The 15,413-nt window shown below is 46.0% G+C and overlaps 1 protein-coding gene across 3 annotated transcripts in view; it reads right to left on the reverse strand.

Moving 5' to 3' along the window:
* The window catches only part of Ndufaf6 (NADH:ubiquinone oxidoreductase complex assembly factor 6), a 129,439-nt gene that overhangs the window by 83,775 nt on the left and 30,251 nt on the right, over positions 1-15,413 (reverse strand). The window lies entirely within an intron of this gene.

Genomic DNA, 15,413 nt, shown 5'->3' on the forward strand with positions numbered 1-15,413 from the left:
TGCTATGAGGAGACACCATGACCACAGCAACTCTTATAAAGGAAAACATTTAATTGGAGGTGGCTTACAGTTTCAGAGGTTTAGTCCTGAAAGGACCAAGGTTGACTTCTCCCCCTCCCCCAAGGCCATCAGTCCCAGAAACAAGGCCATAAAACTCCCTACTCAAGGAACAGCCTGAGGGTGCTGGAGAAATGGCTCAGAGGATAAGAGCACTGATTGCTCTTCCCAAAGGTCCTGAGTTCAATTCCCAGCAACCACATGGTGGCTCACAACCATCTAAACATGAAATCTGGTTCCTTCTTCTGGCGTGCAGGTGTACATGCTAACACACATTGCATAAGTAATAAATAAATCTTTAAAAAAAAAAAAAGGAACAGCCTGAGGATAACCACAAGAATGGGGAGGCATCTTATCTCAGAGTTGGGCATCTGTGCTGGTCAGCCCACAGACCTAACATTCCTGAGGTCTATAGCAGCTCGTTCAATGTTAGTTATGTTAGTTAGCCAATCACTCTGTAACAAGCTTGCCCTTGCTGAATAACATCCAATCATGTAACTGCTAAGCTGGGAATTCCGGTTCTTGCTCAAACCCCAAATAAAAACCGTGCCATGCAGCTGCTCAGGCTCCTCTCTGATCCACTGTGTTGGTGGGGAAATGGAGCTTAAGCCTGAATAAAGCTCTTTGCTCTTGCATATGTGGTCTGGCTCCTGGTGGTGTTTGGGGACCTTAAGGTCTGGGCATAACAGTCCATTGTCATCATGGCAGGAAGTATGGCAGCACACAGGCAAACATGGCGCTTGAGACGGAGCCGAGAGTTCTACATCTCGATCCACAGGCGGCAGCAGGAGACTGTGTGCCACACTGGGTGTAGTTTGAGCCTAGGAGACATCAAGGCCCACCCCCACAGTGACATACTTCCTCCAACAAGGCCACACCTCCTGACAGTGCCACTGGCTGTGGCCAAGCATTCAAACACAAGAATCTCTGGGGGCCATATCTATTCAAACTGCCACAGACATTATGGCTGAGGCAACTTTCATAAAAGAAAGCATTTAATTGGGGCTGGCTTACAGTTTCAGTGGCTAAGTCCATTATCATCATGGTGGGCAGCATGGCAGCGTGCAAGGCTCTGGAGCTGTAGTTAAGAGGTTACATCTTGATCTGAAGGCAAGCAAGTGGGCACAGAGAGAGAAAAGCTGGGCCTGGTATGGGCTTTTTGAAACCTCAAAGCCTACCCCCAGTGACAAAATCCCAAAGGCACAGCTACTCCAGAAAGGCCACATCTCCCAACCTTTTTAACCCTTCTCAAATGCCATTCCCTGGCAACTAAGCATTCAAATATATGAGCCTATGGGGGCCATTCTTATTTAAACCACCACAAGTAAGAGTATGACCATGCCACTATTTTCTAAGCCAGTCTTTTGGTATTAAGCATTTGAATTATTTTCTATTATTGTAGATAAAATTGTGGCCATTTTTTTCATCCACATGTTAGCTTAGTTTCTTAGATTTCCCCAAACTGGAATTACTGGGTAAAATGGCATGAATAGCTTTTTATTCATTCAATAGTTGAAAACATATCATCTTGTAGTTTTAATCTGTATTTCTTTCCTTGCTGAGGATGTCAAACATTTTTCTTAATCTTTGTTTACTCATCGTATTTCCGTCTTTGTGAAGTCTCTGTTCATATCCTTTGTTTCCTAGTAGTCTTAGTATTTTTCATATTAATTTGTATGTTTTTCCACCACAAAATTCCTAGCTTTTGTCTTATCCTAACCTCTTCCTTGGTCTGAATTTCAATGCTAGAATGTTGGGTTTTTGTTGTTAGTATAAATGTTTTTTATGATTTGAGTTTTCCCCTCCTGCCTTTCCTCCTCTTCCTTCTCCTCCTCTTGAGAACCCTATAAAAGCAGGTGAATTCATCATCTCTCCTTTCTTGTCCAATGTCCCCTTCCACGGATTAGCTCCCCTCTCACCATTTCCAAAGGTTGTAAGCTCAGTCCAAACATGTCTTCTCAACTCCATTCCCTAGGCAACAGCTCATCTACCCAAGGGCTTTCTGAGTATTAACTCGACCTCACCCCAGTTCCTATTGCTAACCTGGACCCCTGTTCCTGCCCCTCCAGACTCCAGCTTCAGATGCAGCTTCCTCTTGGCTGTCCAACAGGGATCCCAAATGGTTCCTTTTCTCACTGCTGGGGCAAAATATCCCACAAAAGCAACTGACAGAAGAAAGGGTTTGCCCTGGCTTTGAGGGGTAAGAGAGGTGTGGTCACAGGGTGGCCCTACGGGGTGGTGGGGGACTCGGGGAGACCCGAGGAGGCAGCTGTTCTTGCTGGGTCTAGAATTAGGGGGGTGAACTCTCACACTCAGCTCACCTTCTGCCTTTTATTCAAGCTGATCTGAGTCCACGGGATGGACTGATCACATTCAGGGTGGGTCTTTGCTGCTCAGTCAGACTTTCTGCAAATACCCTCCTATGTGTCTCCCAGGTGATTCTAAAATTCTTCTACGTTGACAATGAAAATTAAGCATCAGTTATGATCTTCAACCAAAGTCAGTCTTTTTTGTTTGTTTTGAAACAGGGTCTCATGTGGCTCAGCCTAACCTTGAACTCATCCTCCTCCTTCCTCTACCTTCCAATTCCTAATTTAAATTTCAGGCATGCATCCCCATGACCGGCTTCAAATTTTTCTAATTATTTTATTTTTTGAGGCAGGATTTCTTGGTGGAGCCCTAGGTGTCCTGGTGCCTTTGAGGCAGTTCACTTACATGTTTTACCATTGCTCCTAACAGATCTGTTCCACCATTTCTCTTTGAATAAAATTCCCTTCCTACTTTTCAAATCCGTGTGAACCTTTGAATAAGAGGCCAAGAATGTGAAGAGACCCAGGCTAGACCCATGTTAATGCTGCCTTTCTTCCCTTCTCGTTTCAGTGTTCAGGATCAGACCCGAGCCCTGGGCATGCTCAACCACTGGGCTACATTTCCCGCACAATCCAGCGCAGGGTTTCCCTGGAAACTTCCGACATCTCACTGACCAGAACTAGGTTAAATGGCCAACCTCAGCTCTGAGGGTAGCTGTGAAGAGGTGGGCAAGGAAGAAGGCAAAAGATGTAAATGAGAACATTTTCAGACCCTACCCTAAAGCTACTGAATCAGAAATGCTGGGGCCTATGGCATGGATACCAGCAATCCATGTGATAATGGACCTTCCAGAAGATTCTGATTTATCTGAAGGTAGTGAATCATAGGCATAATGATGGGAGAGTTGTTTGTTTGTCCCTGTTTTGAGAAAGGGTCTAGTGTACTCCAGGCTGGCTTGGAACTTGCTATGTAGCCAAGAGAAACCTTGATTTTTTTTTTATTTTGTTTTTTTCCACCTCTTGAATGCTAGTATCAAAGATGTGAGCCACCACACCCCATTTATGGACTGCTTAAGATAAAACTCAGGGCTTCCTCCATGCTGGGCAAACATTATGTCTACTAAGCTACGCCCCCAGCTGCACTGTAGCAAGTCTCAGGGTATGAAAAAAAAATCCTGGACCAGAATACATATCACCTGTTTTCCTTGTAGCAGTTCTGTTACTCGTTCATGAGAGACATTAGTTTTCTGACCTATAGAACGGGAGTGATAATGGCTAAACTGATTACAATTCAATAAATTGTGACCAAGTGAAATAATGGAGATGGAAACATTGGAACCTGTCAATTATTAGACAGATGTTTTGATTTTTTAATGGATCGAAGGAGAAGTTCTGAATGAATTAGGTCTGAAGTTCAGAGACAAAAAGGAAAATGGAAAGAATATGATGATGACTGTCATCTGTCATCAAAGAGCCAGGAGTGACACAAAGAGGTCCCCACTGGGCTTCAGGGAGAGAAGGGCGGAGATTGTCCTTGTGCTCATCTGTACTGCATTAGAGGTCAACATTTCAGAAAAGGGAAACTCTCTTGACGAAGCTTCAAATGTTTCAAGAGAGCTGCAGGTGATCAATGAATACAAGGCTAAACTTCCTATCAGCTCTTAGAGGTGTGGCATTTTATTATACTGTCTCTCTCTTTCTTTTTTGGGACAGGGTTTCACTGTGTAGCCCTGGCTGTCCTGGACTTACTGTGTAGACCGGGCTGGTCTCACACTCAGAGATCCTCCTGCCTCTGCCCCCGTGCTGGGATTACAGGAGTGTGCTGCCACGTTCGGCTCCTTATCATAATCTTTATTCTGATTCAGAGCCTCAGGTCATACTATGTAGCTCAGTCTGGCCTGGAACTTGATATATAAAAACTCAAGCTTGAGATTCTCTTGCTCCAGCTCCCCCAGTGCCAGCTTGTGCTTGGGTCTTTCACAGGACATTTTCCTGGGATTCTGATGATGGAGGGATTTTGCCATAGCTTTGTCAATAGTTTACGTAGCTGACATGATGGGCCGAGTACAAAGGTCTGAGAAATGCAAAACTACCCATAAAAGGTACGAAGAGTCAGAAAAGTTACAACAGTCAGCAACAGAAATAGAAACCGAAACCACAGAAATTAAAAACCTTACCATTACAAAAAAAAAAAAAAAAAAATTAACAGCAGTCCCAGGGGTGGCTGCTCCAGGTGGTTTCCAGAAGAGCGGGGAGGCATGGGTGGCTTCAAAACAACACTTTTGAGGGTTGCGCTCACAGGAAGATTGGTGAGGAGATAGGAAACAGAGGAGAGGGATTTAACGTCCTGGTTTTGGAGCAAAAAGACTGAGCTGCCACTGTCAGAGCGCTGAGCATGGCGCCCATCCCTCATGTGTGGGAACCGGCTTACTCTGCTCCTTGTTTATTTTTTCCACTACAGCAGCCCATGCAGCACAGTGGGAGCTGTTCTCCCTGGGTGAGCATGCATCTGTCGCCAGCTTCCAGGAGCCACCAGTCACATCTAGGCTTGCCTTCAGGTAACTTAGACAAGGCCTGAAAATGGCCCTGGCTGAAACAGCAGGGCCCTCCTTGGGCTAGGGGTTTGGCTTGTCTCTTCAGGTGAGCCTGTGTCTGGGAAGAAGTGTTAGAAGCCTGTCACCTGGCAATCTGGAGGTTGTGGGCTAGCCAGGAGACTGTCTGTGAGTCTTTCCAATTGGTCTGTACAAAATGTGAAGCCAAGGTCTATTTGCTGATCGATTCGTTGGACATTTGGGCTGCAGCGCACAAGTGCTGTGATAAGAGAGTTTGTAGAAGAAAGGTTGCAAAGCCACTTATCCCTTGGCACTGAGAGGAAATGATCTGCATATGGAAACCCCATGATGTAACCCTCTGAAATGGCTGAGGGAGACCGGCCAAGTTCACCACCAAGTTGACCAAGCTTGCTTCAGACAAACAGGCCAAGGCTGGGTCACAGTTTCAAAATAGCCAGTCTTTAGACCTGGTTTCTAAATTGTTTTAGTTTGTCAGATAGGCACTAAGCCTAGCTCTTCCTCCCTGATTGCTGCCATGAACCCACTGACCTACTTCACCTCAGGAGCTTCGAGTATCTAGCACATAGGTCGCCAGGGCAGCTGTCACTTGATATGTGAACCCTTTCCTCCTCCTGAGGATCCTGAAGGAGAATTCTCATCACTGCCTCTCAGAGGACCAAGATGGAGTCTGGTGGCTCTCAACAGTTGCAGAATGGTAATTCCTGGGGTCAAATGGAGGCCCCAGCGACTCACAGGTTATGTGACCCAAGGAAGTCATTTAACACCTCTTGCTCCCTCCCTTCTCGGGTAGGCCTTGCTACTGCAATTACCCCCATCTGCTCTCCAGCCAGTTTCACCTTCCCTGTGACACCATTCTCATCAGTAATACCTGGGTGTCATTTCTCCCCTAATAGAAATCTGAGAAGAGACCAAAATTTCCCAGCCCCCCACTCCCCTCTAGTTGCCCTGTGCTCTCCTCTCTAGCATTTTTTTTTCTTCACTTTTGTTTTGTTTTGAGACAGAGTCTCAGATAACCAAGACAGGCCTCTAACTGACTACGCAGCTGAGACTGGCCTCCAGCCTTTGGTCCTCCTGCCTCTGTTTCCCAAGGGCACAGGTATATATCACCATGCTTAGCTTGATTTTCCTTTAAAGAGATTTCTTGGGGCTGGGAAATGGCTCAGTGGTTAAGAGCACTGGCTGCTCTTGCAGAGGTCCTGGGTTCCGTTCCTACCACACACACAATATCTCACAACTGTCTGTAGGTCCAGTTCCAGGAATATGGCGAACTCCTCTGGACATCATGGCACCAGGCACACATATGGTGCTCACACATACATGCAGGCAAACACGAACACACCTAAGCTAAAACTAAATCTTCAAAGGATCGCACAGTTGTGTGAACTGAATTGTTCCCCCACCACCTTGTAATTCGTGTTAGAGGCCTGGCCCCTGGCACTTCAGAGTGTGGCTAGATTTGGAAAGGTGGTAAGTAAGAAACAGACCCTTAGGGTAGGTACTGAGCTGGTCGCTTGACCCCAGATTTCCACCCTCCAAAGGGGAAGACAGTATCAACTGTTCTGTGACCTGCGTGTTTCTGGAAATCTGGTTAAGGCTGCTGAGCAGACAAATAGAGATTTTTAAAATTTTGTGTTTAAGATTTATTTCTTTTATGTGTGTGAGAGGTTTGCTCATATGTATGCTTGTGTGCCTGGTGTCCACAGAGAAGGGCATCAGATTCTGCGGTACTAAGGTTATGGACAGTTGTGCACTACCATACGGATGCTGGCAATCAAACCCAGGTCCTCTTCAGGAACAAATGCTCTTAGCCACTGAACCATCCTTCCAGCCTACGGTTAGACTTTCTATTTCCATTGCTCTTTTTAACCTCTCAAAGCCAGATTCCACCAGTCCCCACAAACTGCTGTCAGGGTTACCACTGACCACTATCTAACAGATCCAAAGTCACTGGGCTGTCGCTGTGAAATCTGTGTCTCCAGCTATCACTGGGGATTCTTTGCAGCTGCTCAGACTTTCTGGGGGAAGCTATTTTTAGGGACTCTAGCATGACATTCTCATTTTTCCACTCTCTGGTAGGTTGTTTCTTTTCAGGCTCCAGTCTTCTTCTAAATTTATAATTTTCCTTAGTGCGTTCCATGGCTCCATACATGACAGAAACACTGGGAAGTCACAGCCTTACCTCAGCCTTTCCACCTTTCCTCAGAGCTGCAGACTAAACTGTCCAATGGCCTGGGAAATTTCCAGTTGAAAGACCTACAGAGCATTTCCAGTCTGACAGCCACCCCATCTCTTTCCTATCCCCCCCATTTCCCTTTCATGGTGTTACCATTCACCAGAAAAGCTAGAATCCTGCCATACATACCTCAGCCTGCTCCTACAGCCTCACCTCAACTTTAAAATAAACCATGATTTCAACAGTTCAGCCTGCTTCTGCGGCTGCCATCTTGCTCTGAACAAACAGCACCCCCGAATGTCCCTGCTCACCTCTGGGCTCTCCTTCTGACTGAGGGCCTGAAGATCATTGAGCCTACTCATCTCATCAGCTTTTTTTCCTTCTTTTTCAGTACTGGGTATTGAATCAAGAGCCCTGGGCAGAGCAGACAAGCGGTCGGCCAGCAAGCTCTATCTCTTAGCCTTAATCTTTAAAACCCCTTTATTTTGAAGCAAGGCCTTGGTAAGCTGCCCGGGCACAGCTTGCCATCTTCCTGCCTACCCTTGTGAGAGCCTGGGATGACAGAGACCCACACCCCAGAGTCTGGCGTCTTGTCGCATCTTGAATACAATGCAGATGTGCTCTAGTTTGCAAGTTCTCTTCTGACAGTGGCCCTGTCTGGCTAAATGATTACACTGCCTTCTCTCACAACCCTCTGGCTCCATAGCCAGTCTTCTGTAGTGACCTGGGAGTAGAAGGGCCTATAGACCCACTGTTCCTTCTATTTCTATTTATTAGTCACTTTTTAGAGCCTCAGGGAGCCTGCTTGCTTCTTGGGTCATTTCAAGTTTGGCTCAAAGCCCACCTCCTGAGGGGCCTTTCTTCAACCTCCCCTCTCACTTGGCAATTGCCAGAAGGTCAGAGAAGCCAGCGTGCTCAGGTAACACCCAAACCATGTGTGCCAAACATTGTATCAGATACTTCATATTTATTACCCTGGCTAGCCCTCAGATCAACCTTTAGAAGGGCCTTATTTTAGGAATCAAACAATTAAGGGGAAGAGAGCTTAAATGCAAGGTCCAACACTAGTCCTCTAAACTATTAATTACTTCTGAGACTCACTTTCAACTCTGTTCTGGGTTATGGGTAATACAGCTGTGAGGAGCCAGCTCCCCAGGACTGATGGTTTCCATCACACTTCTGTTTGGGCAGATAAAGTCAGTCAGGTGCCTCAGTGTGCGCTAGAGCAGGACAGTCAGACAACACGAGGTGCGGGTCCAAGCCCAGCATGCCTTTACGCCCACACTTGGAGTCTAAAGCAGGAGAATTACCACAAGTTCAGGTTAGCCTAAGCTATGTAAGGAGACTCTGTTTCAAACAAATAAACAACACAAAACAGAAACCCAACCAAACAAAAAACAATGACAAAGATTTGAGATTGGCAGTCATAAATTCACTCATGGGTCTAGACACCTTTATGGGTTCTTATTTTAATAGACTAAGAAAAAAAAATTAAGCCTGGCGTGGTGGTACACACCTCTAATCCCAGCACACAGGGAAGCAGAGAACTCACTGTAAGTTCAAGGCAGCCTGGTCTACATAGTGAGTCCAGGACAGCCAAGGCTACACAGAGAAACCCTGTCTAGAAAACAAAATAAAACAAAAGAAGCAGGGGCTAGAGAGATGGCTCAGTGGTTAAGAGCACTGTTGGTCCTTCCAAAGGACCCGGGTTCAACTCCCAGCACCCACATGGCAGCTCACAGCTGTCTGTACCTCCAGTTCCAGGTGTTGTGACACCCTCACACCAATGCACATAAGATAAAGTTAAATAAATTACATATTAAAACGAATGAACAAACAAGATGATCTTTGTTTCCTCACTCTGGTGGGTTTGGGACTAAAGTCCTCAGAAGCCATTAGAACTTTTCAGCTTTCTTTCACACCACCCTGGACATGTATGGTCACTCACTTGCTGTTCTGCCTCCCCTGGGTGGAAGGTTCCTGAGAATCAAGGCTGTTTTGTTTGATGCTGTCTCTGGTAAGTGGCACAGCGTAAGTGCTCATTTAAAAATGCTGAATGAATGAATGAATGAATGCCAGAGGCACTTTTTAACCTGACTAGATGAATGGCCTTTATAGGATTGTACTACTCATCTAAGCTATAAAGGGAAAGAAATAACTGTTCCTGTCAAGTGGGAGTAAAGAAGAGAATCCTTACAGGAATAAGACAAGGATCCCATTGGAACAAAAACAAGACAAAGCAAACAAACCCAGCTGTGTGTGGAGCACTTATGCGCTGTGTAGGGATGGCCTTGCTTTCCCCACTTCCTTCAGCTGCAAGAGTATATTTTAGTATACTTGTATGAAAGTAGACTCTTTCTGTGCAGCTGTCCAGAAACCAAGCAGCTTAAAGGTAAACTCAGGGCCTGACTGAAGCTGCAGAGCTGTCATGGGCGTGAGATCCCATCAGGCTCCCTAAGTTTTTCCGAGACGAGTCAAAACTCCCACCAGTCTGGAATTTAATGTACAATTCAGGATGGGGTTGTTTTATTGTTTTTGTTTGAGACAGGGCTTCTCTGTGTAGTCTTGGCTGGCCTGGAACTCACAGAAATCCACCTGCCTCTGCTTCCTGGAGTGCTGGGATTAAAGGTGTGTGCCATCATGCCTGACTCTCAGGCTGTTCTTTTTTTTTTTTAATTTTTTATTTAACTTTCATTAATTACACTTTATTCATTTTCTCAGGCTGTTCTTAAGCTCATGGTAAATCTCCTGCCTCAGCCTCCTGAGTGCTGGGACTATGAGCTTATGTCAACATACCCAGCATGAGGTCCATAGTTCCTGAGGGTGTTTCTCCCCAGAACCATATCTCTTTAATTTCTAGTGCTTCTTCCAGCACATAATATTTTTTTAATTTAAGAACTTTATTTTGTTTGAGACATAGTCTTAACATATAGTCCAGGCTGGCTCCAAATTCAGTATTCTCCTGCCTCAACCTCCAACTGTGACTCTTTTATTTACTATGTTTATTTCATTTTTCTATTACATTGTGTGTGTGTGTGTGTGTGTGTGTGTGTCTGTGTGTGTGTGTGAAGAGTTTAGGGTCAGAGGACAACTTGTGAGAGTTAGGTCTCTCACTGTGAGGGTCTCCAGGATCATCATGCTCGGTGCCTTTACCCACTGAGTCATCATGCCAGCCCAAAGAGTTTATTCATAACCACCATATGGAAACCGGGTTTAAAAAGAAATAGGTGTAACTCAATGGTAGAGCCCGTGCTTAGAGGGTGTAAAATCCTCCGTCCTATCCCCAGCACCGAAACACAAAACAAAACAAAAACTGAGAAGACATTTTGTAGAAGTTTCAAAAGCTGCAGAGCCCCCTCACTGGGCTGTCTTTTCTGGGCGCAAAGGCTGAAACCTAAAGCCTTGGGCATGTTAGGCACAAACTCTACCAGTGAGCTACACCCCCCGCCCAGAAGCCACAGGGTCTTGAGAAGCTGTGTTTATAACCCTGGAGTAATTCCTCACTATGTTTTCCTAAGGAGGTAGCTGGCAGCCCGGTCTGTTCTGTTTTCAGTCTTTCATTCGGACAGTCAGGTTCCACCTGTGATCCTGGCACTTGGGAAGCAGGAGGAAGTCTGCCACAGGTGTAGACCACAGTGGTCTACACAGCAGTGATGGCCTGCCAGGGCTTCATAGTGAGACCCTGTCTTAAAAACAATAGGGCCGGGAGAGACGTCTCTGAGGTTAAGAGCACTAGCCGCTCTTCCAGAGGACTTGGGTTCAGTTCCCAGGACCAACTGTCTATAATTCTAGTCTTAGGATTTGACAGCCTTTTCCGGCTGTTGGGAAAAGTGGCCCTAGTGGCCTGGATGTGGGGCACAGATACCTATGCAGGCAAAACATCCACACAGATAAAGTAAATTAAAACTTTAGAAATAAATATAAAAAACAAAGAAGTGAAGTCCAGGGGATTTCTTCCTTTCTTTGTCCCTATTCTGTTGATGTGAAGAGACACCATGACCCCAGCAGCTCTTACAAAAGAAAGCATTTAACTGAAGCTTGCTTACAGTTTCAGAGTTTAGTCCATTGTGATCAAGGCAGGGAGCATGGAGGCAGGCAGACATGACACTAGAGGGTAGCTGGGAGTCCTACATCACAGCAGCAGGCAGCAGGAAGAGGGGAAGACACTGAGCCTGGCATGAGCTTTTGAAAGCCCACTTCCAGTGACACACTTCCTCCAAAAGGCCACAGCTCCTAATCCCTTTCAAGCGTGCCACTCCGAGTGACCAAATATTCAAATCTATGAGCCTACGGGCGCCATTCTTATTCAAACCACCACCCTTCTGTTTCTGGCTTTCTGGTCCAGTTTGACTCATTCTCTTCTGCATTTGGAATGATGGATTTCATTGGAGTTTTAAGTGCTTGATCACTTTAAATGAAATCTAGACCAACTTTGCATTTTTCCTAGATGGTTGGCAGCAATCTGGTCCATAGTCAAAGCCCAGCTGACCCCCTCTGTTGGTACACAGATTGAAGGTGAAGGGGAAGACTCCACTTTGGGATTATCTATAGCTCTACAGTAGAGCTGAACAGCTTGGCGCTTTAGGTTGGGAGAAGGCAAGGTCCTCCATTGCGGCTGGCAGGGTGACAGCCACAACCTAATTTTGTGAGCAGGAGGCAGGAGCATTATTTGTATCTGGATGCTGGCATAAATGTGGTTCAGGCCTGTGGGCCTTCAAACAAAACTGGAGGTTGGATTCCTTTTGTTCCGGTAGATAAGGGAGTGTATTGAGCTCCAGGGAAAACAGACAAGGATAGTCTGACAGACGGGGAGAGCCAGTCACTCTGCAGCAGGGAGGCAGCCTGAGACTGGGTACTATAGCAACACTCTGAGAATTAGCCTGTGAATTAAAGGACAGTTGCATTCATGGGGTCTGCGCAGGCAGGGAATGGCCAGGTCTTTTGTCATCCAACAGAGAAAAGACTGTGGTGGCTGTTGTGTGATTTGAGTTTAGTTACATGCAGACAGCTCCGTGCTTTGGAAGTGACCTTACTTAAGAGTCTTACTTTATGTAAGTCCCCAAACCACAGCATGTCAAGCAGGAACAATCCACTCCGGGTGTCCAGCTGTGGGCAGTAGGCAGTGAAGGGGTTTGGTGATTTCTGTTAGTAGGAACTTCAAAACAAGTGATAAAATACTACTTCCTCATAGGGACAGACATATAAACTTTCCACAAACAACCACCAGCTCCTTGCTTCTTGTACATCACAGGAAAAAGCAAGTGGTAAGATTATAAATTAGCAAGCATAAACAGAAAGCAAGTAATGCCTGAGATAAGGTTTTCCTTTTCTTTTGCAGTGCAGTGGTGGGTGTTGAACCCAAGGCCTTGGCAGGTACACTGAGCTCACATGCTTGACCTGATGAAAAACAAAGTAAAAACTTTTAAATTAGAAATGGGTATGTCTGTGATAGGCTTTAGGGGATTTGCTGCTCTTGGTGGTGATGGGTTTTCTGTTGTTGCTGCTTGGATTTGGTTGGTTTGTTTTTTGTGACAAGGTTTCTGGTAGACCAGATAGGCCCTGGAAGATGACCTTGAACTCCTAGTCTCCCTGCCTTCACCTCCTGGGCATTAAGATTAAGGACCTGTGCTACTACTCTCTACTGGCTTTCTGTTTTTTCAGCACTAAGGGCTGGGGATATAGAGGTATATTTCTTGCCTATCTTAAGAAAAAAGCTCTAGGGTCATTGCAAAAAAAACAAAAATGAAACAGCAAAGTACCTGCATTTAATGCATTAAAACAATTATTTGTAGGTGTAGTAAATAGCACACAGCTGTGACCCCAGCCCTTGGGAGATAGAGGTAGGGGGATCGGGCACTTAAGGTCAGTCTGTGCTACATAGTGATTCTCTTGGGGCTACAAGAGACTGTAAGTAAGTAAGTAAATAAATAAATAGATAGATAAATACTAAAAAAAACAAAAAACAAAAAAAACAAAAAACCACACACACACAATCATTTGTTTGCTCAGGATTCTGCCATTTTGGCAGGACACAGAAGAGACAGCTCATCTCATGCTCTACTGAAGCTGGAACTTCCTGGAGGGCCTTTTTCTCTCCTTACTGGTACCTCAGCTTGGATGGACTCTACCCCAGGGCCTGGCCAGGCATCTCTTACCTTGTGACCTCTTTACACAGCTGGTTTGAGCGTCCTCACAGCATGACTGACAGTTTTGTCATGTCATTGTCTTCTCCCAGACTGTGAGGCAGAAACTGCCCAGGTTTTCTTAATGCTCGGAAGCGTAAGTCCTAGACTATCACTGCTACTTTACTGTGTGGATCAGAGCGCTGACAGGGCTAGCCCAGTGGGTAGAGGGTAGGTTAGGATTCGTGGTGGAGACTTATGCTGGAAGCGTCTCTGGAAGCGTCATTTATCTCAGGTTTTTTCTGTCATTACACAGTACCACGTTCACACATTGCCTTTGGGAATAACAAATTTGTTAAACTGGACAAGGTAAGTCTTGATTAAAAACAAAAAACTAGTCTTTTATAATTGTTAATACATGTTGGCTCTGAATAGGAAGATGAGTTCCAGATGGATTCTCCCTCCTGCCCCTCCCCCAGGGGCACAGGGGCTCCTAGACGGAATAAACAAGACAGGATGAGGCTCCTAACACAGCAATAATGTTTGAGAGAAAATAACCTGGTTTGCCAAAATCTAAAATCCACACTGTGCAGAGACTACACCCTTGAAGCATGTAAGGTCAACCAACCAACACATATGGCTCAGACAACTGTCAGACAATTCCCTGACTCCCTGCAGAGCGGAGGGCTCTTGGAGATCAAAAGTCACCTTCCTCCCTGGAAGGCTGGCTGTCTTAAGTGTTTTTGGTGGCCCAGAATGGGTCCTTCTCCCCTAATTTTGGGTTGGCAAATTAAACAAAGGGGAGCTGATGGGCCCACAGCTTCAGGTAACATGTTCAGGGCCAGCCTGGAATATGCCTGACCAGCCTGGACCAATCACAGCGAAGAAAAGTCCTTAGGGCAGGAGAAAAAAAACATTTTTTTCTCAGGTGAAGCGAATGAGGAAGAAGCAGACATTTGCCATCCTTATTTAGTCTTTGTCTCCCCACCAGGGTTCTTGTTTGTTTGCTTGTTTTTTCAAGACTGGGTCAGTGTAGCCTTGGCTGTCCTGGACTCACTTTATAGATCAGGCTGGCCTCAAACTCACAGAGAATCCAGCTGCTGCTGCCTCCCGAGTGCTGAGATTATAGGTGTGTGCCAGCAAACCAGGCTGCTCAGTGGCTTTTAACCTTCCTAATGCTGCAGGCTGTTTATACAGTTCCTCATATTGTGGTGACCCCCCCCCAACCACAAAATTATTTTTTTTCTGATAAGAAGAGATTTACTTGGGGGGAGGAAAAGGGAGAGAAGTTAGGGCCTGAGTGGGCCATGAGAGTAGAGAAAGAGATAGAGAAACCATAAAGTTATTTTGTTTCTAGTTTATAAGTATAATTTTGCTACTGCTGTGAATTGTAAATGTATTTTCCGGTGGTCTTAGGCGACCCAAAGGGTGAGAAGTGCCTGTCTACAGCGCCCTCACAGCGACCACTTGAGCAATACATCTCACTAAGAGCAGAGGTTTCATCTTAGTCCAACAGAATTCGTAGAACTGACAGGCATCAACATGACTTGCCGATGCCAGTTTATCCACCTATCTATGTGCAGCAGAGCTTTGGTTTGTAAGCCCTTTACAGCTGCAGTGTCTCATTTTCTTTTCTCTATAAATAGCTGGTGAGTAGGTAGGTCTCATGTGAATGTGTACATTTTGCAGGCATATAAACAAAACAGTTCATAACCTCCCTGGATCATATGACCACTTAGATGCAGAGCCCCGGGAAGAAGCAGAGCTAAGTCTTCTTCACTCAGGGTTCCTCTTTTCGCGAGCTAAGGACCTTTAGGCCTCCACTGGGGCCCTCCTCTGCCTGGCATTTGCCTTCCTAGGGCAGACTCTTAGCGCTAGACCCTGGAGTTCCCAGGTGGAGTTCCTGAAGCAGACAGGGCCCTGGCTTATTGTCTTACTAAAGAGAGGGGAGCGAGTGGGCCGCAGGCATCCTCGTTATTTAGGGCCCAGGAGTGCCCAGAGGTGGTCTGCCTTCAGCATCACTGACCATTGCCCTACACTGGCCAGACAAGCAACTGGTGCCCGTCCCCAACAGCTAACTCCCTCAGCCTAAGGGGTTCTCGAGCCTCGTGCCCACCCTCTGGGCCCCTCACTCAGCCACAGCGGCTGCGGGGATCGGGCTCTCCCCTGGCTTCCCCCT

Source organism: Meriones unguiculatus, chromosome 6 (assembly GCF_030254825.1).
Source record: "Meriones unguiculatus strain TT.TT164.6M chromosome 6, Bangor_MerUng_6.1, whole genome shotgun sequence".
Classification (NCBI taxonomy): Eukaryota; Metazoa; Chordata; class Mammalia; order Rodentia; family Muridae; genus Meriones; species Meriones unguiculatus.